General features: G+C 39.7%; 2 long non-coding RNA genes across 2 annotated transcripts; both read right to left on the reverse strand.

The window, feature by feature from the left end:
- Positions 1-927: 927 nt before the first annotated feature.
- On the reverse strand, positions 928-23,824 carry LOC133215027 (uncharacterized). The gene is made up of 5 exons (XR_009726294.1): positions 22,834-23,824; positions 21,785-22,177; positions 13,614-13,714; positions 12,673-12,821; positions 928-1,578 (listed from the first exon to the last, which is right to left on the reverse strand). It is a non-coding gene; the product is annotated as an uncharacterized LOC133215027 (long non-coding RNA).
- Positions 23,825-24,814: 990 nt separating this feature from the next.
- LOC133215105 (uncharacterized) lies at positions 24,815-26,616 on the reverse strand. Its single transcript, XR_009726312.1, has 3 exons — positions 26,532-26,616; positions 26,178-26,281; positions 24,815-24,940 (listed from the first exon to the last, which is right to left on the reverse strand). It is a non-coding gene; the product is annotated as an uncharacterized LOC133215105 (long non-coding RNA).
- Between the last annotated feature and the right edge of the window lie 84 nt (positions 26,617-26,700).

The raw sequence follows: 26,700 nt of genomic DNA on the forward strand, positions 1-26,700 counted from the left end.
CCCCATCTCTCTTCTGCTTACCACATGAAATAAATACATTGCATGAGCAACCTTCCTCCCTCTCTTTACAATCCACACATTGTAATCCAGTTTTTCTGGCTAGGCTGAGCACATCCACATGCCAGTGAGCACAAAGGGAACGCTGGAAAAGGATTTGCTACCTCCAGCATCTCCCATGAGTGGGAAGAGACTCTGGAGATGGTAATTCCTCTTCTCTGCTCCCTCCAGCAGTGACTTTGAAATTGTGACATCTGAACGGGGAACACTAGTTGTTTATCACTTTTCCTGCCTTGCAACATTGGTGCTTGCAATACCCAGGCCCTTACAGAAAAAAAATAAAACAAACCCCAAAACCAACAATCAAACAAATGAGGGCTTACAAGAGTTGCAGGAGCAGAGTTATTTCCTGAGGCAGGGGACTTTGAGAAAGTCATAGTGCCCACAAAGTAGCTAGCAAAGATTTCAGTCCTACCTAGATTCTGCTGCTAAGTTTCATGTTAGAATATGGCTATGGTTTGAGTAAAGTACCGGCTATCCTTTTAAAATACCAGCCCTGGTCATGTTTAAAGGTAGTTTAATGGACAGGAAAACTGGACAATTGCAACTTTTTCCAGGAGCATGGCTAAAAGCCAGGTGGTTCTTTTCTGACATATACTCAAGTTTGGTCTGGTTGAGTTAATTCCACGTGTGGCTATGGAAAAAAATTACTAAAATTCAAAGGGAAGTGACAAGCATCCAGCAACTGATTTGGATACAGAGAGGTCTTTTAGAGCAGTAACTTTTGACTTGGTTTTGCAGCAACTCCGCCTGGATGGTCTTTTCTTTATGGACACTTACTTTATTTGCTGTCTTTTTTTTTAACTGGATGTTGAGGACTTAATTCTTTTTAAGCATTAAGGAATATATTTCACTTCAAGCAAAAAGGGAACCAAAGGAAAATGGCATTTCTCTGCTGTTGCTTTAGATTTCCCATTTCGTCAGCCACAGCCTAACCTTTAGCACATTATGAAGCTGTTGGACTGTAGAGTAAACTTAAGATGAAATCACACGCTCTCTCAGTTGAATTTTTATCTATTTCTTACATCCTTTAACATTCTCTGTATGACTCTTCGGCACAAGTTCCAAAGTTTTGAGTTTTTCATTGCGTTTGAAGAGTTTATTATTGCTAGGGATCCTTACGCTTGACTCTTTGAAAGTGTCATCTTTCATAATAAATAGGCTAGATGTTATTATAGCATTTTAGAGACTGTTCTGGTACTTCTACTGCATAGAAACATGGTAGGTAACTTCCAGAGATAATAATAGGTATTACAAATCTTTTTTCTAAAACCAACCTCTATTTTTTACCCAAATGTAACAGTGCCAGCTACTGTAGTACTGGCTCTGGCTCTGTCCTGCTGTATATTCAAACTCAGATTAGACAAGGCCTACTCAAATACTAGAAACAAATTTGAGAAAAAAAAAAAACCTTGTGAAAGTGTGGACACATTCAGTCTGCATCTTGCCTGTTGACAGCAGGGAATGTCTTTCTCTGAGTGTTGGTTTGGTTTCGAATCCTGCTGGGATCTCTGCATGCTCCTGGAACAACAACAAAAAATACAAACGGTATTTTAACATTCAGGGAACTGCTTAAAATTGTAAAGTAAGTGGTAAATGATACTGTTTTGTAACATGTCAAAAAAGGTACAGATACGTATACTGTGCAATTTTAATGGAAATTGTACCTCGGTGTAGTATCTCTACTGGCAATGTTTATATGCTCAGTCCCCTCAAAAGCTGTTTTCTGTTGTCACTGTGCCAGTGTAGGATTATAACTCAAATTATGATTGTGGGACCTGGCAACTCAGATGATATTTTGTGCCGCATTACATTTGTTGCAAAAAAAAACCATTGTTTGGAGGAATGGTTTATGAAAGAACATCATTTGTAATTTGGGAAATGTTTTTAAGCAGATACAAATTCATTCAGGTGGAAGATCTTTTACATTCAAACAAAAAAAACTTTTTGTCTTCTTTAAACATGCAAAGCAGAACAGCTCCAATAAAAGTGCTGGGGAAGAGCCTGTGGCTTTCAGTCTCACAAGATGTTCTGCAGGCAAAATTCAGCTTGTTGAAGGGAAGATAAGACCTTCATCAGCACTTTCCCCAATGCTCCCACTGCCTTTTGTATGACCAGAAAGGGGCAAAATTTCAATGTGCATTTGAGAGCATGGTACAAAGAGGAAAATTTCAGATTGATCTGGATTTGGGAGCACTTCTGATATAAAATAACCTGTGTAAAAAGGGTGGACTCACTGGGGGCTAAACTGCTGGCATTTAAAGGTTGTGATTGATTAAGCTATGAACTGAAGAGCAGCAAGTGTGGGGAACACACCATTCCATATGTGGTTAGCAACAGCTTAGAAATTGTGCCTTTTTAAATGCAGGATTGGCTAGACAGCAGAAATAAGGAACGGAAAACAGACAGATTGCCTTTCAAATGGAAGATGAAAAAGGAAACAAACACTGCAATAATGCATACTTCTACACAAATGCTAAATAACCAATGAATAAATTGAGGGAAACCATATGTCTAGTCTTACACAAAGACAATGACATGCTAGACACATATAGAACATCTCCATAACAGAATATAAAATATACAGAAAAAAATAAAAGTCACCTCTGCTAGTGATGAGGTAGTGAAATCTATTAGTGAAATCTTACAATCGAATCAAACTAGCAAAGTAGGGAACTAGCAGGTGACACAATCTGCATAGACCAAATGCCATCTTTAAGTGTCTGTAATACTGAGTCTGCAGACTGCCTGCCTGGCCAGAAGAACAGAGAGGATATGCTGAGCTGACAGAGAGAGATGGTCAAAGAGGGTGGGAAATACAACCAGAACTGTATTTCAGTTAACCCCCATGTTGTCTGGACACTGCAGCATTGGAATGCCACACAAACTACATTCAGCTCCAACCGTACTGCTTCATGGAGCACTCCCATGGGACAGAGGGGCTACTGAAAAGATGCAGCCCTTCATTTGGTCCTTATTAACGTGAAAGGTCTTGTCCTACATCTTCATCTTACAGTTGCTGTTCCTGCAAAATTCCCACAGGCTTGAGAAAGCCCAAGCATTCACAGCAGTTGCACCCAGTTTCAAAAGGGACAGAGACATAGAAATGAGGAAGCTTGTGAAGAGGAAACAAAAAAGAGCAGCTAGGAACAGTAAATTCTTAAAGGTGGAGCTGAATTTGCTGAAGGATGCACAGCACAGCATCAGTGTATGCCATCAACTGAAGACTTGAGAACTGGTAAAGGGAAATGAGCACAGATAATCTCAATTATCTCAGATAATCTAACGAGTAGATTATTAAAAACAAGACGTTTAAGTCATCTCCAAGTGAAAAACACAGAAAAGATCATAAACTGACATGTTAAAGGAAAGAACATTGAAAGAACAATAAAAAGTGTGCGCAGCAGCTAGCAAAAGGAATCCAGTTTAATATTAAATCTTCCCTTAGACACATGAACCCCAAGAAGCCCACTGGAGTCCAATGGCTCAAATAACAACTGCAGACTGAAAAAGAGGAGAGGCAAAAGCATTTCCAGAGAAGCTAAATGATGTATTTGTATGTGGTCACTGGAATAAGTAGATAAACTCCATACTTGAACCCTTCTTTCTGAGGGAGTCAGCAGAGACTGCCTGAAAGTTCTCCATGGGGAAATAAGGGGACAGGGTGGACAATACTAAAGGCTGACAAGCCTAACATCAGTGACAGGCAAAGCAGTAGAAACTGCAATGAAGAATGGAATTAGAGTGCAACTGGATAAATATGGTATATCTGGGCAGTGCCAACACATCTTCTCTAAATGAAGTATTTACATTCTGGGCCTCTAGACAGTTTTTTTATGAGGTCAGCAAGCATGCAGACAAGAGTGATCTGTCTGATATAGTCCACCAGTAATTTCTTGATCTGGATGAAAGCTCCTACTGGGTGAGCAAATCAGCAAGCACTTCTAGCTAGAACTTGCTGTTCGCATTTTTCTACTGATGTGAGGGGGCTTTGTTGTAAAGAAATTATTTACACCTTTCTCTTACTATTTCTGAGAGTGAGACTGAAATAGCTTTTGTTATTACCCGCAGCTTAATGAAGCTGGGACTTAGAACAAGAACTACCTGTCTGTGACTCAACATGCACACAACCTGAGATAAAGCTTGTGGGTGGACAGTGCATACAAATGAGTTTATAAAATTCCTATCTGTGACTGACACCATGGGTAAATCAGGGAGAGTGTATGAGAGTGTTGCTATCAGCTCTTCATCACTGCACAAGTACTGATGGTGTGCTGTTTTCATGTGCTCAATGCAGAGTATGAGGGAGAATGTAGAAGATGAAGATAGTACAGAGCAGCACAGATCCCTTATGACTCAAATCTGCAGTGCTCTGCACATGCACTAACCATTAATAGGCTTCTAGACAAAACTTCAGAGTAGATTTCAAGCTATAAAGCCTTCAGGATTTGATCTCTTCAGAGACCACCTCTGTGAATGACATACCCCCAGTGTAGAGATCATCAGTTGTGTCCAAGTGGAACCTATTCCTACCCTTGATTCTGAGCCCACTCTTTCTTTTTCTGAGGCTGCTCAAAATGTAAGCCTACTCTTTATGGTATCTTACGGCAGGCACTGGATGAGCACTTCTAGTTATATTTTTAAATGAAAAAAAAAGAAAAAGAGTATATTTAGGCCCCATGGGCATGCATAAACTTTGGAAACATCAGAAATGTCTTTACAACCAGTGAACCCAGAAGAAATACTCATATGCTGTTGAAATTAATCCAAATAACTAAGTGAAAGAATCATAGGATATCTAAAGACCACCAAGTGCATCCCCCCTTGCTTAGAGCAGTATCAGCAAGAGCAGGTTGCCCAGGGCTGTGTCTAGTTGCATTTTGAGTATCTCCATAGGTTGAGACTCTACAACCTCTCTGGTCTATCTACACCAGTGTTTCATCACCACCACAGTAAAAAAAAAAAAAAAAACACAACTTTTAATTCTGTTTAAAAACAATTTCCTGTGTGTCAGTTTGTGCCTATTGCCTCTTGTCCCTTCACTTGAACCCTTTTCTCTGAGGGTGCCACTGAGTCCGGCTCCCTCTTATTTGCTCTTTCCAGCACTAGGTATTTAGATTCATTGATAAAATCACCCTGAGCCTACTCTCTTCCAAATCTCAGCCACTCCTCATATGACAAATTCTGCAGTCCCTTAATCATCTCTGCAGCTCTTTGCTGGATTTGCTCCAGTAAATCCATATCTTTCCTGCACCAGGAACTCCAGAACTGAATCCAGCACTCCAGATGTGTCTCACCAGTGCTGAGTAGGGAAAAATGATCACCCACCTTGACTGGCTAGCAACGCTTCTCCTACTGCAGTCAAGGATACTGTTAGCTACCTTTACTGCAAGTTCACATGGCTGTCTCATGTTCAAGCTGGTGTTCACCAGGACTCCCAGGCCTTTTTCTGTAAAGCTACTTTCCAGCTGATTGGTCCCCAGCCCCTAGTAATCTCTGGGGGACATTACTCAACAGGTACAGGATTCAGCATTTCCTGTTGTTGAACTCCACAAGATTCCCCTTGGCCAATCTCTCCAGCTTGTCAAGATCACTCTGAATGGCAACACAACCGTATGGTGTATCAGCCACTCCTCCCAGTCTTCAATTCTCTGCAAACTTGCTGAGAGTGCACCTTGTCCCATCATTCAGGAATATTAAGGAGCATTATTGACCAGTAGTGGCCCCAGTATTGACCTTAGGAGTACACCATTAGTAACTGGTCTACAGCTAGAATTTGTGCCACTGATTACAATATTTTGAGCCTGGCATTTCAGCCAATTTTCAATCTACCTCACTGTCCACTTGTCTAGTCAGCAGTTTGTTAATGAGGATACTATGACAGCCAGTGATAAACGCCTTGCTAAAGATTAGCATCCTCTGCTCTCTCCTCATCCACCAAGCTAGTAATTTCATCATAGAAGAAAGACTATCAGCCTGGTCAGGCATGATCTTCCCTTCATAAGTCCATGCAGATGACTCCCAATCATCTTCTTGTGGTTAACATATTTGAAAATGGTTTCCAGAATCATTTGCTCCATCACCTTCCTGGGTATTGAGGTGAGGCTGACTGGCCTGTAGTTCCACACATCCTTCCCCTTCTCTTTGAAACTAGGCATGACACTGGCGTTGAACTTCCAGTCCTCCTGTGTTCACTGTGACCTTTCAAAGGTACTTAAGACTGGCCTTGCAATGACATCTGCCAGCTCCCTCAGCATTTGTGGGTGTACCCCATTGGGCCCCATGGATTCATTTAAATGTTTTGATCTTCTCTACTGAGGGCGATTCTCCGTCACTCCAGATGCTCCCACTGGTCTCAGGGTCCTGGAATTCCTGAAAGAAAATCTTACTTGTAAAGAGAGAGGTAAAGAAGGCATTGACTATCTCTGCCTTTTCCACCTTCTCTGTTACCACCACCCCACTCAGCAGCAGGCCCACATTTTTTCTAGTGTTCCTTCTGCTGCTGATACACTTGCAGAAGTCTTGACAGCACAGAGCTATTCAGCTCCTCACTTTTCTCTAAACTTTGTCAATGGTCTGGCCCCCTATGAAAGTTCCCAGAGAAAGAAAAGCTGTTGTGGTCTCCATTTTAACAAACACAGGAACAGTTTGGGCATCTTTGCTATGAAAGACTCAAATGCAATCCCTTTTTCTAAAAGGAATCTGAACCCACATTGAGCCAGATTAATTCAGTAACTGCCAGGCTAAAGCAGGTTCTCAGTATCTCCTTTTGGAGATGATCTGCTTTATTCAAAGCACTCAAACATTTATTAGAGCACAAAGTGGAATTTAGGTCTCCCTCTTCCTTTTCCCCACAAATGAGTGCTGTTACTACTGAAGCAGTCTCACTCATATCTTCATTGTTACTTGTTGAATGTTTATTTATTGATATAGAGTCTGATGGTTACACTACGTTTGTCTTATGAATCTAACCTTTGACTTGACAACCTTGAAGTCTCCAGAAAGACAAAGTGCTAGAAGTGTATAGATTTTAACTTTAACTCAGGCACAGATGTGAAATACTATTGTAATCCTACCTTAAAAGCAGAACAATTCAATTACTGACTTCAGAAGTGAATCCTTACGGCAACAATAACCGTATTTGCTAAACCTGGCATTTATTTTTAACCTTTACTCCCACACACTTTTATAGCCACAAGCCCTGCCAGAGAGAACATGACAGACATGGCAAAGTAGAAATAAGCAAAAAGGAAGCCAAGTGTCTTGACTTTAAAAGCAAAAGTGAACTGGAGACTCCAAGTCAGAGCCTATTTTATGCATCTAACAAAACATGTTTAAACACAAATGTTGGACGTATAAAGAAAGCATGAGCAAACACAAACACAATGCTAGAGATCACTTTAAACAGAAGTTGGCTTCAATTAGTTTATTTTTATAACAATACTATGGATTTTGAAAGATTGCTAATGCTCTAAAGTAACACCGTAACAATGCTGTAGTGAAACAAGCTTGTGATGGTAATCTCACATTTTTAACCCAATACAAAACTGAAAACAGACTTCATTTATCCATTTCATTACATTGTCATTTTAGCTCCTTCCTGTTACTGCTATTAGCCTGAACTGCACACAAAAGTTATTTCAAGTTTAGTTGGAAAAAAGAACTTTGGAAATAAAATTTTACCAACAGTTTTCTGGCATAACATGTATCTGTCTGGCCTCAGAAGCAGTCTGGAAACAGTGACAGAGCAAGATACTTCACACTGTTCTGCAAGAGGGTTTCTCTTTAGTAACAAGGTGTTGTTTTTGCAACTTGCATAGTACCTGGCAATCATTCTCTCTAGAAGACCACCAAAGAATGTATCCCCCCCCCCCCCATTTTATAGGTGGAATACTCAAAAAACAGGTGAGTTGGCTAAGATGACATAGTGATAGCAAGGCCAGGAAACAGCATTTTGCCTGTACCTGCCACCAAACAGCACAACAGTAAAATGCATAGCTTCTCCTTTCTTTTGCCCAGTTTTCCTCTGAGATAGAGAAATAAAGACTGGTTGATTCATGGACTCAGTGACTGTCCATTGCTCTGATGTCATTTGACTGCTTGTTTGTTATTAGTATTGTAGCTGCCTAAGAAAAGGAATAGCGATGCATGCCCACTCATCTTGAATACTCCATTCATTAGATTTGTTTTCTTTTTGGAAGTTTGGCTTTTTCTCAGAAGGTCAGGGTGAAAGCAGCTGGACCTACAACTGAAGGCACCTCACACAACTGGCACTTCACCGGTAGAGTAAGTGTTGGGTCCCTTTTGCATTAATTCCTGTGCAAATGTGTGGATTTCCTGTCTGATCTTGAAGTGTATGATAATATGCTAAGACTGGCATTCATGGTCACTATGGGATGCTTGAGTTTCATGGTTTTGGTCAAAAGTACTGTAAGGGTTCACTTTACATAACTAGTGGCAATTAAAATCAGTCCTGGGAGGGACAGAAGACTGTTGCAGCATTCTGGAATTGGCATGCTTTACAATTACTCTAGTTTATAATTTGTAATAGCTATCAGTACACACACACCCGAGTTATTTCAAAGCAACTTAGAGAGCTGCAAACAATCAGGAAATGGACAAGTTCAGAAGGTACTTTGCTAGCCACTGTATAACCTACTGCATAGGAGTTTAGCTAAGCTTATAATACCACCTACAGCATTACAAAGTCAAAAATACACACATAGAATCACAGAATGGTTAGAGTTGGAAGGGACCTTAAAGATTATGTAGTTCCAACTCCTGCCACATCTCTGATAGCAAAATTAATTGTCAAGCAATTCAACTTTAAAAAGCTTGCCTAACAATAACATTTTTCTCTAAGAGTCTGACACCTAAAATGACTATTCACTGAATTAGAGGGAAAACAAAAATCAGTTTGGCATCTCACATGATCTGTTTGTTTTAAACAGTAAAGCATTCTGCTACATCTATTTTGGCACGCACTTGCTAACAGCAGATGTCTCTGTGCTGCAACCAGTGTATTAACCAGAAAAAGAATTCTGATTTTAAGCAAAGGTAGAAGCTCTTCCTAAATTTCTTTTTTTCTCTCATCCTTGTTTTTTTTTGGTTGCTTGGTTGGTTGGTTGTTTTTTTTTCCTTTAATTGTGGTTTTGTTTTGGTTTTTTTTTTTCTGCTTCCATTTCATGCTATAATTATAGCTACAACTGGCCACAGGTTAAACACTGAACTGCACCAGAGTTCGGTGTAGTGCCCATATCTAACTCTTCCTTTCTTCTATCCCTAAAGCACCTAAAATAGGAGAAAAATACCTGTATAGACTATACAGTGACGTCTCTGGCCAGCTTGTAGTGGAAAGATTAGAGCATTCAGGTGGAGTGAGTTGTAAATATGTCACAGCAGTGGCTACTGTCCAAAGACCATTATGCCTTTTCTTTTTCCCTTTGTGTGATTTAAATATTTACATTAAGTATCTGAATATTTATCACAGTAGCTCTTCAATAATATATTCTAAGGCACAGTATGCAGTTTGATGCACTTCTCCTCTTTAGAGCTTTGAAAATCCCCTTTTCCTTATCACAAAGTGGTCAAGATGCGCACAACAGTCTTTTTTCCCTATGATTTCTATCACAATAAATATGTAATTTCTCATAATTCCTTGATGTTTGACTTATTTCAGCCTCAGGACTGCTGAATCATACTACAGGGACAAAATGCGTCTAAGACTGAATTGTTGTCCATCTTGAGTTCATTTATATATCACAAGTTGTCTCCTCCCTTTCTGCTAAAAATACCAGCTGCAGTATAGGTATTTCTTTTCCAAAGAGATTTACATTATGTTTTATATTTCCCCAGAACATCTCATATGCACATTTCCAATTCAGTCTCTTCCTTAGAGGGTTAATAATTAGCAGACTGACTTCCCCAGCTGGTTTTGTTCAAAGTGCCATCATCCTCCTGAATTCAGTCAACATCCATCAGAAACAAAGACGTCAAACAAAACATCCTAGGCTCCAGTATTCTTTTGTGAAGTTTTGGCCTCCAGCCAGAAAATTTTATTATTTTCTAAGCAAGCTTTATTTTTCTTTCCCTGCCCAGCAGTTAGTGTGGATCAAAAGAAAGATTGCTTTAAAATGCAATCGTCAAAATAATAAATACTAGCACTGACATAACACTGTGCACCTTAGGTTAAGCCTTGCATCTGTTTTGGGTGTTCTTGTATTTGGTAACACACTCCAATGTGAGCTTTCCGGGCTGCAGCTTTTTTCAGCATCCCATGAATATTCCTCTGTCTCCAAAGGGAGACGGAAAACCTCCTAGCTGTGTTAGGACTCTGTTTAAATACCATTCCCATAGATGCTGAAGAATGTCCATGTCAATTAAATTTCTTCTTTTCAGTGTTGCATCCAAATGGATTAAATGCATCCAACTTCAAAAAGGAATTTTTTAATAATTTTATCATCCTGATAGTACTGAGGTCAACCATTCCTGCCCTTTCTCATAGCTTTTGGCTTTGCTTTGAATGTCATGAGCCTTACTGTCTATCCAGCAGCTCTTGAACCAGATTTGGCCACAGATACATTCCAGCAGACCCACATGGAGCTAGGAACAGCTATTTGTAAGTCTGACAAAAGCTGCCCTGTAAGTCAATCATATCTGAGAGCTTTGAACTGGGCAGTTGCTGTGCAGGAAGTTGCCATTTCCACTAAATGTTACAAAAGAGGAAGAAAGAGGAGCTCAGTACGTTGCTGTCTCCTATGCAGAAGCAAGGGCTCACGTTTATCTCAGAAGTCTGTCCCCACCTGGGGTCCTGCTTCAGACCTGCTGAGGCAACTGGGCCGCTCAAAGGTACATCACAGACACACCTTCAAAGTACAGCTTAAGTAAACAGGTCATCAGGTATCCCGTGACCTGGGTCTATGATGTCTCTGGGGGAAAACGATAATAAAACCAAAGACAGCTTCTTCTTTGCATGCATTCTTTTATTTTTGTGCTCTTCCTTTCATTTTTGTGTTCTTCCTGTAGAGATTCTGGGCTTTTACTTCCTTCACCCTGGATGTAGATTTTTGGTACACAGGGCAGGTTGGGTACCTCTGTGTACCTGGCTGCTGTAGTAGATGAATCGGATGATTCATTTCAGAACTGTCTGTCTGAGGAAGACCACAGACTTAACCAGAGGTGTTTCTCATATCCCAGTTGTCTGGAATTTGTGTCCACAGAGGTCCTAAATTGTGGCTGTTGAACACTTGTTTGGGTCAGAAATCTGGAAGCTAGTTTTGGGCTAGAAGGCAGCAGGATAAGACATCAGCAGTCCCGCAAACACATACCGATATTTTCAGATCAGGCTTACTCTTCTTTACCCAGACTAAGTTGAAAGGGCCATCCAGTGTTGTAGATCTGTTCGCCAGCACTGGTGCTGGTCTAAATCACAATTATTCAATGGCAGATCCCTGTTCTTTCTATACTTCTGCTTTCACCACTGATCAGCTTTTCCTTTCATCTTTCCTTCTATGAGGGTTTGCTTTGTCCTACATCAGAACAAGGGGTCAAGCAACCTGAGACTCACCCAACCTGGGGTCCTGCTCCAGACCTGCTGAGGCAACTGGACTACTCAAAGGTACATCACGGACACATCTTCATAGTAGAACCCAAGTAAACAGGTCATCAGGCATGACCTGTGGTCAAGCAGCTGAGACTCACCCAACTTCACTTTACATTCAATCAGAATGAAACAAATTTATAGGGAAATAGCAGTAGCTAAAATCCAGATCATCGATCCAGAATAGATTCTGGAAGGTCAGGGGAGGATGGATGGTCAAGGGCAAGATGGAGAAAGGAGCCCACATAGGCTGTCCTTCCCTCTTCCACAATTTAACTGTACTGGAATGCTCAGACACATGGTACATATGGTCCAGATGTGCTGTGTTCAGTGAGTCAAGGCACTCCAGAAGCCTGCAGTAGTAAAATCAATGTCGGCTGAATTCCTGTGTATGGTGTGTGGGGAAGAGCCACTCTGCGATTTATACTACAACTATTTTTAAGGGTAAAGTAGCTGCTGTTTTTGTAAGTATTCTATTAATCTGTTCTTTCCAGATGGAAAGCCTACTGGAGCTGTTCTGATGCATTTCCACATTTAACTGAATAGTTCCTTAAATTTTTATAGTTACAATGTGTACCATATATACAACTCCATCTTCATCATTTGCTTTTGAAACAATATTTAAAGTAATTCAATTTGCCTCTCAACGTAGTTTTTGTCCCACAGGACTAGCAGGACACAATATACAGCAGCAGAAACAATACTTTCTTACCTTTTCAGAAAGAATCCTTCTGACACTCTTGAATATTAAATAGCAAAATATATAATGTCTAGGTAATGTAAGCATTTAGGTAGGTGTCATATTTCAGATAGAGAATAGGTAAGCCTGTTAGGATCAGGAGAAACTTCACAAAAGAAACTAGAACAGATAAAACAGAATTATGTGTAACCTGTGCCAGGACTATAACAGCTGAAGCCTTATATGACTTAGAATATATGTTTTATATATATATATTAAAATTTTATGCACTCCAGCTTATTGGCAATGCCCAATGTTTGAGATTCTGCTTGCATACCTGAATGAACCTGGAAGCATCAAGCTCTGGGATGAAGTTCCAAATCCAGTGAAGCCATACAGCCCAAAGCTGCTGATAAGTCTGCATTTTATCAGCACCGTGCAAGCTTGGTTTTGGTTTCCAGCAAGGGCTTTCCAGGGGCTTCTTACCTACAACACACATGAAGTTTATGGCAGGAAGAAGTGGCAAAGCAGGTTTAATCAGGTTATGGCTGAGTTCAAAGGCCTAATATCATGCTTAGTATAAATTACCTGAATAAATAGCTTCACAAAAGAAAAGTACTTGATGGGCTAACTTTCAGTATTTAAAAAAGTGAAAGAAAAATACAGAAGATTTTTTTTGCACAGCATAAATGGAAACATTAATTTTTTTTCAAATTTTTTTTTTTTTTAAAGACAAACATCCACCTATAAAACTCTGAGAGGATACAGGAATAATTTTGGTTTTCCGATGCATGGTCTGAGACACTGACCCAGCTAGTCTATTCTACCAGTCAGCCAAGTGGTGGTGGGTGGCTTACAAGCCCCAGTGACTGCCACCATTTGCTGCAGGCTGGCCACCACTGTGGAACACAGGTTGTTAGTTAGGCCTTTATGTGCGTGACTCAGAGAAAGAACCTCACCATTTGCCTTAGCTAGCATGCAGAGAAGAGTAACTTTTGGCCCACTATGCATTTCAAGATTTATCTAGTATGTACAAGTTTAGCTGTTGCCACTAAAACTATGTTTTTGAATCATTTATTTCTGAGAACTGCAGTAGAGATCTATTCTGTAGGTTGAGGTTAAGAAAAGATCAGGATTTTTCTACAACAGCAACAAGCCTATGAACGAAAACTAAGCAGCAAAAATAAAGGAAATGGTAGGAAGTAGTTTTGCTATTATCTAACTGTGCACTTTTGGAAATGATTGCAGTTGAGAATCACTTCAGTAGTTATAAATTACCATGGTGCTACTTGCAAGTACTGTGGCAGGCAGGGTCTAATACACTGCCTTTGACAACTGCAGTTACTTTGTCACAGGAGGATCAGGGAAGTCTAGAAGAGCTGCAGTATAAGGAAACAAGATTATTAAAACTAAGACTTTGAAGTGAGGCTTTATTCCAAAATGATTCTCAATGCCCTTTTTTATGATTAGATTTCTAAGATCAGAATCCAAATCTCAGTCATCCTGCACAACGATAATGGATATAGAAAGGGATCAACAACTCTTACATTTGAGCAGTTCACAGAATAAATTGAAAAAAGGAGAAAATAAATTCGTTTTCAACAGTGCTGTGGAATGATTACTCCTGCAGTGGATGTCTAAAATGTTTAATAACTTTCAATACTATGTCTTAATTTTTTTTTCCCATGTAAATTAATAAGTAAATGCCTGCACTAATACAGTCAAGAAATAAAACTTTAAAACAAATCCATTTACAGGAATGCATTTGTGGCATTTTCACATCATTTTCTGTGAATTACTTTTCCAGCAAAGGGGTCAGATTGAGAACATACCTCAAAGATATACTTACTTATTTAATACTAAGGAATCCAAGTGGACGTTTCCATCACTCACCAACCAAAAGAAAACCCCACAGAACAATGTAAGGACTTGCATTATCCCCTTCCAATCATTTCAGTGCATCCCATTAAAGTTGTTGAGAATGAACTCTGAGACTTGAAAAACGTCTTAACAAAGCTTTGTAATGTTGCAGGTGTGGCGAAGAACTGACACCGATATTTGCAGTCCTGCAAACTTAACAGTTTGGCTGCTCGTTTAAATAAAACTTCTAAAAGATCCGGAGAACATCCCCGATTTTTAACTGGTGCGCAGCCCATTTTGTCAGCTCTGTGTGTTCCACTACCATCTACTGGCGAAAGCGAGACTGTGTTTCCAAGCCCCAAGTGTTCCCAACTTTAGTTCATACCATTTCAGAACATTGTAAAGCTGTGAATTTGCTTCTGACGGTTACTTAGGGCTGCATCAGATTGTAATAGATCTGTGCTGATCTGAGGGGATTTAAAACCAACATGCAAAACCCCATCTTTGCACTCCCTCTAGACTGCACTGCACAGATTTCAAGCAGCCCCACTACTCCTCTCTTGTCATGACTAGGCCATAAAAGTGTGTGTGTGTGTGTGTGTGAAGATAGAGGAAGGGAGAAGGCAAGCAGAAGCGAGGAGGATCCCTGCACAAAGAAGGGCAGCACTGCACCAAGTAGAGGCACAGCTGGAAAGGGCTTTGCTTAGGAGTCATGTTGCCCACTTACAGCCTTGTGCCACAACCCCTCACTCTGCCCTATCATGCTGGACATCTCTGACATACTTATGTTTGCATTGCAGACTCCCATCCAGGTTGAATGTGACAGCTGCATGAGGCATCTCTTTCCCTCAGAGACATGATGCAAGTACTGCTAAGGGCACCAGGAGGTAAATTTTCTCCTGAAATGGAATCTGCAAAAATAAGCACACGGATTTTTTTTCCAAACCTTAACATCTGGTAGGAAAGGTTCGTCATATATTGGCCTGAATGTATCCATCTCTGGTGGGAATAGCCTTCCATCCCCCAAGCAAGGGAGTGGTATGGAAACATCTAACACTTCCCTTTCAGTAAACACCATCAAAGAACCTGCATGGCGGAAGAAAGTGCAACATTCGTTTGCCTGCTCAGGCTCTGGTGAACTCAGTTCTTCGACATGGAAAGCGCTTCAGTGCAACCAATGGAAGCTACAGTGCTGCAGTCCACGTATCTTCACCTTGTATATTATACCACTGCCCTTCAAACATATTATAACATACCTCAAGGGAAATTGCCTATGTCAAGTTTTGTGAGAAAAATATACACCTTAATTAAGGACATCAAATCTGACAAGATTTTGCCTAACTAGTAACAACACTGTAGCCTGAAAAATACACATCATCAGAGACAAAACCAGGTAACTGGCAAACAAAACCCATCCTGCAAGCCATTCTGTTTGCTGTAGTGTGAAAAGGAAGCTTTTACATGCTTGTCAGTTTATGCGATGAAGGGGATTTGTTGGTTTAAGTTCCTCCAAATGTAGCTTAAATAGGTGACATTCTCATGGGGAAGCTGCTGCTTTTAGTGGTAAAGCAGCTATCACAGTTCATATATATAAATTGCAGATGACCTGGCAATTGTATGCAAATGTTTCAGCCCAGAAACTCTAATAGTGGACTTCACATAAAAACAGCCCCATAGACAAATCTAGAGGACTAAACTCAAACTTTCAAAACATTACTGAATACTAATGTAGGGGGTTATACGATTAGGCAAAATATACCCAGAAAAGCAATTTATATTTCATATGATGGAAAAATCTCATATTAAGAACTTGTGATAGCTACACCCATAGAAGTTGTAGTAAACAGTAGGTTGAAAATTTTATTGGGATCAAAACCTTCTACAGCATCTTTGACAACATTTTTAATAGTTCTGTAGACCAGCACAGAAATATTCTATGTACTAAGTAATTTTTTTTAAATAGCCTTATACATAATCATAACATGAACAGGCAATTTTTGTTTCTAAAATTGGCCATGTGAAATATAGCTAAAAGGCAGTCATACATTCCTGTGCCTGTGCACAAATAGCGTGTAAAAGCATTTCAGTTGGCCTTAGCTGCTTGCTTAATTCCGAGGAACATACCTCCATTTTCGGGCTCTTGCAAAGTTGTTAGATTGAGTCATCATAAAACAAACAAGCCAACAAACCCAACAATGAATGCAGCCCTGCACAGCAGGTTTCAGAGGCCACTGAAGGCACAGTAAATCCATTTTGAGGTAACTCATCCTGACCAACCAGTTGTTTTTCAACACCGCAATAAAAATACAAAATAGAATCCCTGAAAATCTTCCAGCAATTTTCAGACATGGGTGGAAGGCTTGTTAGGGTGGTGGGAGTCCCATGGAGAGTAAGCTCTGCTCTCCTGGGCTTCTGTCACTGAGGCAGTGCTGAGACCTGAGCTGGGACCTTCACAACCATCAGCCCGCAGACCAACTAGTCAGCTAAGTTTACCTATCATCTCCTTCATTAGCACCTTCCTATGAACACTTAAAGTGAGAAGTGTCCTTTTGAGGGTCTGCTACATCAGCTTATAGGATTATAGAACCCTTTAGGAACAGCAGTGCGGCTTCCCCACCTATCGTCCTTAGCTTTTGAGAGCATAGTCTCAGAAGAGCACACATCAATACTGCTTGCAGAAATAATGTAGGTGAACAGTAAAGCAATTTATTAACCATAACTTCAGCAAGATTTATACAAGCAGATATTGCCCCAAAATGTCTTTAAAAGAGGTTGATGGGATTCCATTTCTGAAATAAGCTAGGAGAGATACCATCTACTTAAATCTTTAAGAGGACACTGGATGCATCTCAGATGAATATGTTAACTTCAGGATGACAAACCTATATGCCATTATACTTATAGACTAACTTGCTTTACAACATGAAATAGGTATCATGGGCCAAACTCTGGCACTCTCAAGTCAAAAGTGACTTCATCTCTGCAAATCCACCTGAATTCATCTCTCTTGAAAATCCACCTGGCAAGAATCCACTGTCTGAAAAATAACCCCAGAATTCTTGGGGTATGTTTCAGAGTTCCTAAGTTCGACACTAAATTTTAATGCTGGCTGAGGAGCAGATTCTGCAACACATAAAAACAAAAGAAAAAAGCCCAAATGTTTCCCAAGCAAAAAGTTTCATGAGAATGCCTGCTGTTCTGGGGCCTCAGACACCACTGCTCCATGTAAGTGGTTGGAGGTTTATGGTGTGGGAGTATTTTCAGTTCCTGGCTTGCCCCAAAGGGGACAATTTCTCAGTGGTTCTGTCCTGCATCCTCACCTCATCCTGCCACAAAGGAAAAGCTCTCCAAAGTAGGGAGCCCCTACAGCATTCATACCAATGGCTGTGAGGGATTTTCTGGGCATAGCTGCCCAAGGAGGGACTCCCAAGAAGGAGAAAACTACTGCAGATCATGGAGACTCACATGGAAGACATGACCGCTTGCTGTTTCTGATCAATTACTTGTTGCCACTTCTCTCAAAATCAGAAATGAGGGTGCTTTCTTCCAAAGCAGGAATGTCAGCATTTATCAGTGGCAAATAGGTATTTCTGACCCAAAGTATCCTGTGGAAGAGTTGGTTATTCTGCTTCTACAGGCACCACAGAAAAAAGGAAATGGCAGCCAGCATCACCAATGTCATGGGAACAGCCGGAGCTACAAGCCCATGATATGATGCTGAAAGGGAAGACATAAAGTATTATAAAGCAAATACAGCTATAATTATAGATAATTCTGAATATAAACACATAGGTGTTTTATGGAAAACATATTACTCCCCATATGTCACACATTTTAAATTAGAGGTTTAACAGTGAAAAAGTTAGCTCACAAAATATCAGCTCAAAATGTTTAATTACTCCTTATAAAAAAATAAGAAAGTACAGAAGTAAAACCTTTTCAGGGGGTCTGTTGCATCAGTATCTGAAATAGAATCCAGAATCATCATAAAATTACCCACAAAGCTAGCACATGCTCACTGTAAAATTGATAATGAGAAGACAATCTATCTAAACCCATACAAAAGCAGACTGTTCTTTTGAGTCATGTCAATTGGATTCCAAATGGCTACATTAAACATGATCTAATCTGTTATCTAAAATCCCTTAAATTTGTCAAGATATATTAACTGACACTTGTGCAAGGATGAGCAGCAGTAATTATCCACTCATTAAAGTACAAAGATCAGTTTACAGCACAAAGACTGGCCTCATAAATGACTGTTCTGGAACAACCAAGAGGATGACAAGCGTTTGACACTGTCCCACACGACATCCTTGTCTCTAAATTGGAGAGACATCAATTTGATGGATGGACCACTCAGTGGATAAAGAACTGGCTGGATGGCCACACACAAAGAGTTGTGGTCAATGGCTCAATGTCTAGCTGGAGACCAGTAACGAGTGGTGTCCCTCAGGGATCGGTGTTGGGACTGGTCCTGTTTAACATCTTTGCTGGTGACATGGACAGTGGGATTGAGTGCGCCCTCAGCAAGTTTGCTGATGACACCAAGCTGTGTGGTTCGGTTGATATGCTGGAGGGAAGGAATGCCATCCAGAGGGACCTTGACACGCTTGTGAGGTGGGCTGATGCCAACCTCATGAAGTTTAACCATGCCAAGTGCGAGCTCCTACACCTGGGTCGGGGCAATCCCAGACACAGCTTCAGGCTGGGCAGGGAAGAGATTCAGAGCAGCCCTGCAGAGAAGGACTTGGGGGTGCTGGTCGATGAGAAAATGAACATGAGCCAGCAGTGTGCGCTTGCAGCACAGAAAGCCAACCGTATCCTGGGCTGCATCAAGGAGTGTGACCAGCAGGTCAAAGGAGGTGATCCTGCCCCTTTATTCTGCTCTTGTGAGGCCTCACTTGGAGTATTGTGTGCAGTTCTGGTGTCCTCAACATAAAAAGGACATGGAACTGTTGGAACACGTCCAGAGGAGGGTCACGAGGATGATCAGGGGACTGGAGCACCTCCCGTATGAAGACAGGCTGAGAAAGTTGAGGCTGTTCAGCCTGGAGAAGAGAAGGCTGCGTGGAGACCTCATAGCAGCCTTCCAGTATCTGAAGCAGGCATGTAGGGATGCTGGGGATGGACTCTTCATTAGGGACTGTAGTGATAGAACAACGGGTAATGGGTTAAAACTTAAGCAGGGGAAGTTTAGATTGGATATAAGGAGGAAATTCTTTCCTGTTAGGGTGGTGAGGCACTGGAATAGGTTGCCCAGGGAGGTTGTGAATGCTCCATCCCTGGCAGTGTTCAAGGCCAGGTTGGATGAGGCCTTGGGTAATATGGTTTAGAACGAGGTGTCCCTGTCCATGGCAGGGGGTTGGAACTTGATGATCTTAAGGTCCTTTCCAACCCTAACTATTCTATGAATCATAGTACAAGGGTGTGGGAGCTTCCTGAGCTCAACTTTGCTATCCAGGGGCAAATGTAGGCAAGATCACAGTACTGGTGCTTAAAGAGAAACCCTCTGGGCATGAAGACTTAAATCTCTTTTTGATGATAAACTAACACAGCAATATCTAAAAAAAAAAACAAAACCAAAAAAACCAAACCAACCAAACATGAAAGGAAGAAGTGGAATTTTTGGATTTAAGAAATAGAGTCTCTCATAAGAAAAAAATCAGGAGAAAGAGACCATCTCCACCCCAGCCCAGTCTGTGATTGCGGTTGCTGTTCTCACTTGTCTACAGAAGGCAAATGCTTTTGCTAATGTGTATGAATGTCCATAGTATACTTTAAGCAAGACTGTCAAAGTAAATCAATGCCTCAGTTTTAACCCCGTTTGCCAGTTTGGACTTCCGTGTATAAAAATTCTCTGTGATTACAAACTGAAGTGGGTGCTTTGCTATGAAGTGGAGTGGTTTTAGATTTGGTTCCCCTTATGACTAAGAGAGGAGGAGTGTTAACAAGTACCTTAAAATAGTTAATTTATTATTTGTCATTCACAAATAGTCTAAAATAAGAAATTTTTAAGCAAGACACAATTCTGCTCTTGAGCTAACTGAAGCACTTCATTTTGTTCCAGCTTTCACAGTGCATGTCACTGCTTAAAAAAATGAAAAGGCACGAAATGCAGTAAAATGTTGACACAATGCTAACTCAATCATCACTAATACATCAGAGCCCAGTTCGTATCTCCCACTGGTTTATTCCATTTTAGTTTCCTGCAGAATAATTTAAAAAAGGGAAGATGGGATGCAGACAGGATGGCAGAAGCAAAGCACCAGCTCATCTTTCCAGGAACTGACACATTTGTTTGGACGTTTCAGCAAATCTAGCACTTCACTACTGCCAGCAAGAGGCTATCTCACTTCTTCCTTCCTTGCTTCTCTGCTCTTCCAGCTGCATATTCCCATGCACAGGTCTGGTGTTTGCCTGCCCCTGCAATGAGCTGATGCACCTGGAAAACCATAGGAAAGGACATGAATTGTGGGGGAGGTGGAAATAAAAGGGAAGAAAAAACATCAGACAAGAAAGTTTTCTGCTAAATTAGCAATCTGCAGATGGTTTGGGGGAGTGGCACGGCTGTCCCACTGCAGAGGCAGGACTGGCCCCTTCACCTCCAGGAGCATCCTGCTGCACCTGGGCCAGGCAGGCAGCACTGAGCTGGGGGTCCAGTGTGTCCTCCCATCCCCATCATGCTTTGGCTGGGGCCCATGAATTACTTTCACATTCACCCAGTTGGGAAAACATGGTGAGGGCCCGTAACACCCACTGCAGCCTCATTCCCCCCCAGTGCCCTGCAGCCTGGCCACACTATGCCAGAGGTTATTCTAACTTCTAATGCCTTTTCCATCTACCCAAAGCAGCAGCAAATGCTTAAAATACAAACATTTAGGAGGTAAATAAAACAAACCAGCAGGAAAATGCTTGCTTTTTTTTTTCACACACTATGTGAAGGATTACTCCAGCACTCCCCTCAAATGCAGTTCATAATAAATGATGTCAAATATGGATATGGTTTGCTAGAGCCACATGTGAGCACTGCCCAAAGCTTGCATTTGTTTATTTCACTTCTCGACTCACTCTCCCTTACCTCCTAGGCAGCCAGCAGGAGAGATTGTTTCTTTAGGCCCAGAGCTTAACTAAGAGGTGATATATAAAGTTGAGCCATATTAAACCACTCCTGCAGTAAGTACAGCACCCAAGGGCACTCCAAACAGATTCAGATTACCACCCCCCCCCCCCACCTTCCCCTCCCTGCCCTGCTTTAGGTTAATAATTTGCCACTGGTCTATTTTGGTATTTTTGGCAGCTTCCCACTGGGCTCCAAAGCTGCACCAGCACCCTGGGGAACCTGGCGGCTCCCCATCCCAGATACAACACAGGAATGTGGCTTGAAGAAACCAAACAACGTGTGGTCCCCACAAAAGCCTCATGCTTCTAGCAAGGAAACTTACGGTAACAAAGTTAGACAAATATGAAAAGCCAAACCCTATTTGAACGACAAGTCAGTTTGCACTGTTCACAGAAATGCATTTTATAGAGTCTGTTCTAATCTAACTTTACAAGTCCTGCCCCCTCATCATATTTTCATCAGTTACCCTCAGTTTTGCTTTTTTTAATTTCATGCAGTTAATCTGCTGCCATGACAGAAAACGTGAAATTTCATCTCTATACCTGATTCTAAGTTATGCAATAGAAAGCTCAAAGTTAGAAAGAAAACTTAGTAACTTCTTTTTTTAAATCAATTCTACATCACAGCGATTAATTTATTAAACAGCGTTGATGTAGTCTGTCTGAATATTAATCTTCGAAATCTTTTATGTTCCTGCTTTTAGACATACCTATAATAAGCTGCTCCTAGATGAAAATAATGTAAAATGAATTCAATATAGTAAGAAAAGAGAACAGAGTCAAAGCAAAAGTAAACCTTTCCCTGAGACTTTTGGCAGACAAACCCAAAATTTTTCTGACTTTTTTAAAGTACCGTTTCCCTGTAAAATAAAAATCAGGGTTATTTGATTCCACTGTACACAGTGGAAGTTGTTCTTCAACATTTGCACTGTTATAGCACTGTCTCTACAATCAATATAGAACCTTTTCTTAAAAAAGACATTGCGTAAAAACAATGCATAATTATTATACTAAATTTGGAACAATAAATATCTGAAGGTCATTATTACAAATATTTAGGTAGAACAACGAACACTCCCATAAATACAATTTGAAACAATAAGCTCATAATAAAAAAGGCAAAAGCTTTCACTGAATAAACTCAAATGCTAAGACCAGTATGGACATTGTGTAAAACAATAAATTTAAATGCAAAATTAATAATCTTGTTCCTTATGAATAAGAAAATTCATAACCTTATTATATGCTCATCAACAATATCATTTGAACTTTGGTGCTTAAAAGAAATTGCAAGAGGATGTAATTATAACCCAAATTTAAGTAAATAACTGTCTTGATAGTGCATTTTATTACCTGCAGTTATGCCCATAAGTCTGTGGCCACAGCTTTTTTGAAACTGAAAAAATAAATAGAAGATTAAGTTACTGTAACAAGTTAGGCCTTGTCTTGGCAGCAGTCATCATTTTTATGGATAAAACAACTTCCCACTGTCCTTAAACCAACTGGAAATACTCACATGCACTACTTCAACTGGAGACCAGTTGGTGTACATTGGAGGATTTTCATTCACCTATTTTTCATAATTGTCACTCTGGAAACCATCCAAACACTAATTTTCTGTCCAAATAGATTCACTATTATGAAAGCTGGAAAATGAAACAGGAATAAAATGAAATTAATTGGTAGCCATTTATGGATAGATGAAGTCTCTTCCAGAACACCAAAGCACTGAAAAAATTAATTAGTAATCAATGACATTGCATAGATACTAGAAAGTAAGAACTTGAGCAGCCTTTCAAGGTCATTTAGCTGTAAATTCAGTTAACTGAAGTTAATTTCATTTGGTTTAGGATCTAGTCCATTACCTAAGAATTCTTCCAGAAATGTTCACAGCAGCTGGAACAACTTATGTTATTAGCTTCGGGTACCATCCCATCGGTAAAACTTTTCTCAGTTTTAGTTGAAAATAAGATTTTTCAGTTACAGATACCCAGTGAGATTCCTCCCACCTCTAAATAAGTGGTTTTACAAATGTGTGCAATTCAAGCCCAGATTTGTATGAATAGGTTTTATAAATATTTCTGAAAGTGCTGGCATTTATTTCTGGCAGTTCCAGCCTAGCGTTATGCTTATGTGCTATATTACAGATCAGGTTTTAAGCACTATTAAAGGAAAAAAAAAAAGAGGTTGCTTTTATAACAGTGTGATGGTACGTTCTTAACATAGAATTTTTGCATGGCAAATTGTTAAATGGGTATTCCATTATGGTTTTATATTTCTAATGCATGATAGTAAGCACAAAAGAAATTCTAATTACTCCTCAAAATGTACCTGCCAGATAGCTCAGTGAATATTTGAACCTTTACATCTTAGGAATCTGGGAAAGAGAAACACTAATTTGTTTAAAGCAGTGGAACCATGAGTAGGATCTGAATAACATTTTTTCCTACATTGCTATCCAAGATGAAACTTTATTATCCTAATGAAGATGAAATTTTATTTATTTAACAATATTTTCAGTACTCTACCTTGTTGCAATTCATCTTCGAGGGAAGCAAGTGACCTATGATAGTTACTGCAGAATACTTGTGAAATGTACTGTTTTTTTAGAAGCTCTGGATCCTTCAGAATTTGTATCCAAAAGCTGTAAAGAAAAAAAAAGAAAAGAAAAAAAGGGCTTGTTTTGGTTTTTTGCCAGTTTAAAAATTATTTATCAGCAAGAGTGATCACCAAAACATTTCACTGAATTCACTGAATATTAAATATTTCATTAGTTTCTGTCCTGCAATGGACCTCTCCAACATGCTTGGTATCAGTTTTCAGCTGCGACCAGGCTTGGATCCAAATCAGCTGTTTAAATGCAAACACAATCTGGGTTAAATTTATCCTTGTGGTCACTGCAGTTCAGTACTGAGATAAATCTGGCCACGTCCACACATGTTGCTATTAAGGAATGAATGTATTTAAAAGAAGCCTGATGAAATAATTGCCTTTTAATGTTCAATTTCAAATAGACTTTGGTTTATAATTATTATAATTATATTTGAACCTTATTTGAAACAACATCTCTCCAAGGATGGCATCAGTTAAGGATCCATTTAGTGGAAGAAGGGATAAGAGATCTGTTTTGAGAGCATAAAAGACTCTTGGAATTGTCATAAGAGGAAAAGACAGGATGGAGCATTTTTTTTACACCAAAGGCACAAATACACTTAAATAGCTTTCACATATCTGAGTATTTATTTCCTTGAACTAAGGTAAAATTTTTGACACCTTATTAAGACACCTTATTCTGTGTGCAAAGCTACTCAACTTGCTGTAAACCTCTGTATCACTGTATAAGTAGTTAAAAACCTAAGGTCTTTGCTTTCAAAAAGGAATAAAATTTTCAAATATAGAATAATCCTTAAGAAGTCCAATTTCTGCCATAAATATGGAAAGCACTTTGAAAAATTAAACAGCAGAAAAAAGATGTTTTGCTTTGAATCCAAAGCACAGCCAGCGTTTGGGGCATACTCCTTGATGGTTCTGGTCTTTTGGGATCTCTTTCTCTATTTTCCATGCAAATTTACTTTTACAAATACAACGAAGAGAGACAGTACAGTTTGCATTACCCCAGAGTCCTCTGTAAAAAGAAAAATCACAGTTCAATATCGGCTTAAGAATTGGAAAGGGCTTTTTTCCTTAGAGAGCTTAGACATTGTTAATAAGGGTATCCTTTAGTGGTTGAGTAAGATGACATTCTACATCAAATACTTTGGGACTTATCACATTATTGTGGATTTGATGGCCTACAGGGCTCATACTTTCATCCCCAGTTTGATTTTATTGTGTTAAACCAATTCCTCTACACTGAGTCACATAACATACGCCTCCAGATAAAACAGTTTCACTTCCTTACATTGAAGACTTTTGGCAAGATCCAGGTACTGCCATAAAACACTGACCTGCTAAGGAGGAAAATACATTTTTCAGTGCACTCAACAAGCTGTTGACCAGCTCCCATCTACTGTTCAGCTGAGGGGCAAGGGTGGGTGTCTCTTCCTTTCATACTAGCTCTAGTAACACCAAACTCAAGAATTTGAAAGTCATGAATCAAAAACCCAAGATTATGTGCAGAAAAAGAGTTTTACTTTTTTTTTTTTTTCCATTTTGGCTTTCAAGGCTGAGATTACAAGAGTGCAGCTGGATTAGTTTTCTGCAGCTCTTTGCACAAACACAAAGCTGGGCATATTTTATATCCATGGAACCTGATATGTTTACTTTCTCATATGACTTGCAGATCTTCAGAAAACAGAGACTGTGAGATGACAGAAATCACTGGAACCACCAGCACTGTATTTATTGCTATTATTGTTGTTGCTATTATTACTATTGCCATAGTAAAATACAGAGCTATGTGATGATGTAAATGCTAGCACCAAAACCATAGTACCCCAAAATCCCTCAGCAGATTGGCTATGGGATCAGAAATAAGCTAGAAACCTGAGTATATTGTATGCTTGTAGAAAAAACAGTTTATAAACGTAGGAAATACTGTTGCTCAGTCCATCTGGCTCATTTGGTTATGAGAAAACTGGCTGTGAAAACCAGCAATGCATTAACATTTTTGCTGTGCCACATAACAGATTCTTAAGTAAAACTAAAGTATCAGTATCACTGGAATTTTTGTATTTTGACATTAGAGAACTGGAACTATTAATATACTTTTAAGTCCTACAAACTAGTCTCTGAGCATGCTAATGATATTTCTCTATTCTTTTCTTAATCATAAGAGAGAGAGCAGTTAATATATAACCTCTTTGGCCAACAACAGAATCAAGTCTTAACTCTGGCAGCAAAAGGAAATATAAAATAAACCTGTTTGTGATGAAATGAAGCCACATCTTTTCCCTGGTTTCTGCTGATCTCTTTCTCTCCCTTCATTCCAGTTCTGGCATGTTCCTGGTGATTCATCTCTCCAGCTGCGAAGAAATGTTAAGAGTGTAGTTACACTTTCTCCTATCATTACCTAAAAATATACCCTCTGTTATAAGCATTTGTAAGGAGACAGAAGATAAAGTGCCCCTTTATTACCTAAGTGTTAAAAAATGGCAACCAACAACAAGGCTGGTACTCGTGCCTTTGGTTTGTCTATTTTATAACCCTTCTAGAAGAAATACTGTTACATGGAGATAAATGAAGTGTAATACATTCTGAATTATATTTACCTACCTTACTGAGGTTTTCAGCATGCAATCCAATCCACTATTTGATAGCTAAAAAAATAGAAGTGATTTGCCATATGTTTAGCTGTTGTCACTTCAATAAGGTTATTCATGTAAGTAGAGCATGATTTAGACTCATTTCCACTGGATTGCTGATATATCTTGTGTAACCTAGG

The sequence above is a fragment of the Neopsephotus bourkii genome, unplaced genomic scaffold (assembly GCF_033783945.1).
Source record: "Neopsephotus bourkii isolate Nb327-2 ecotype Australia unplaced genomic scaffold, CSIRO-AGI_Nbou_v1 NB_951, whole genome shotgun sequence".
NCBI lineage: Eukaryota > Metazoa > Chordata > Aves > Psittaciformes > Psittacidae > Neopsephotus > Neopsephotus bourkii.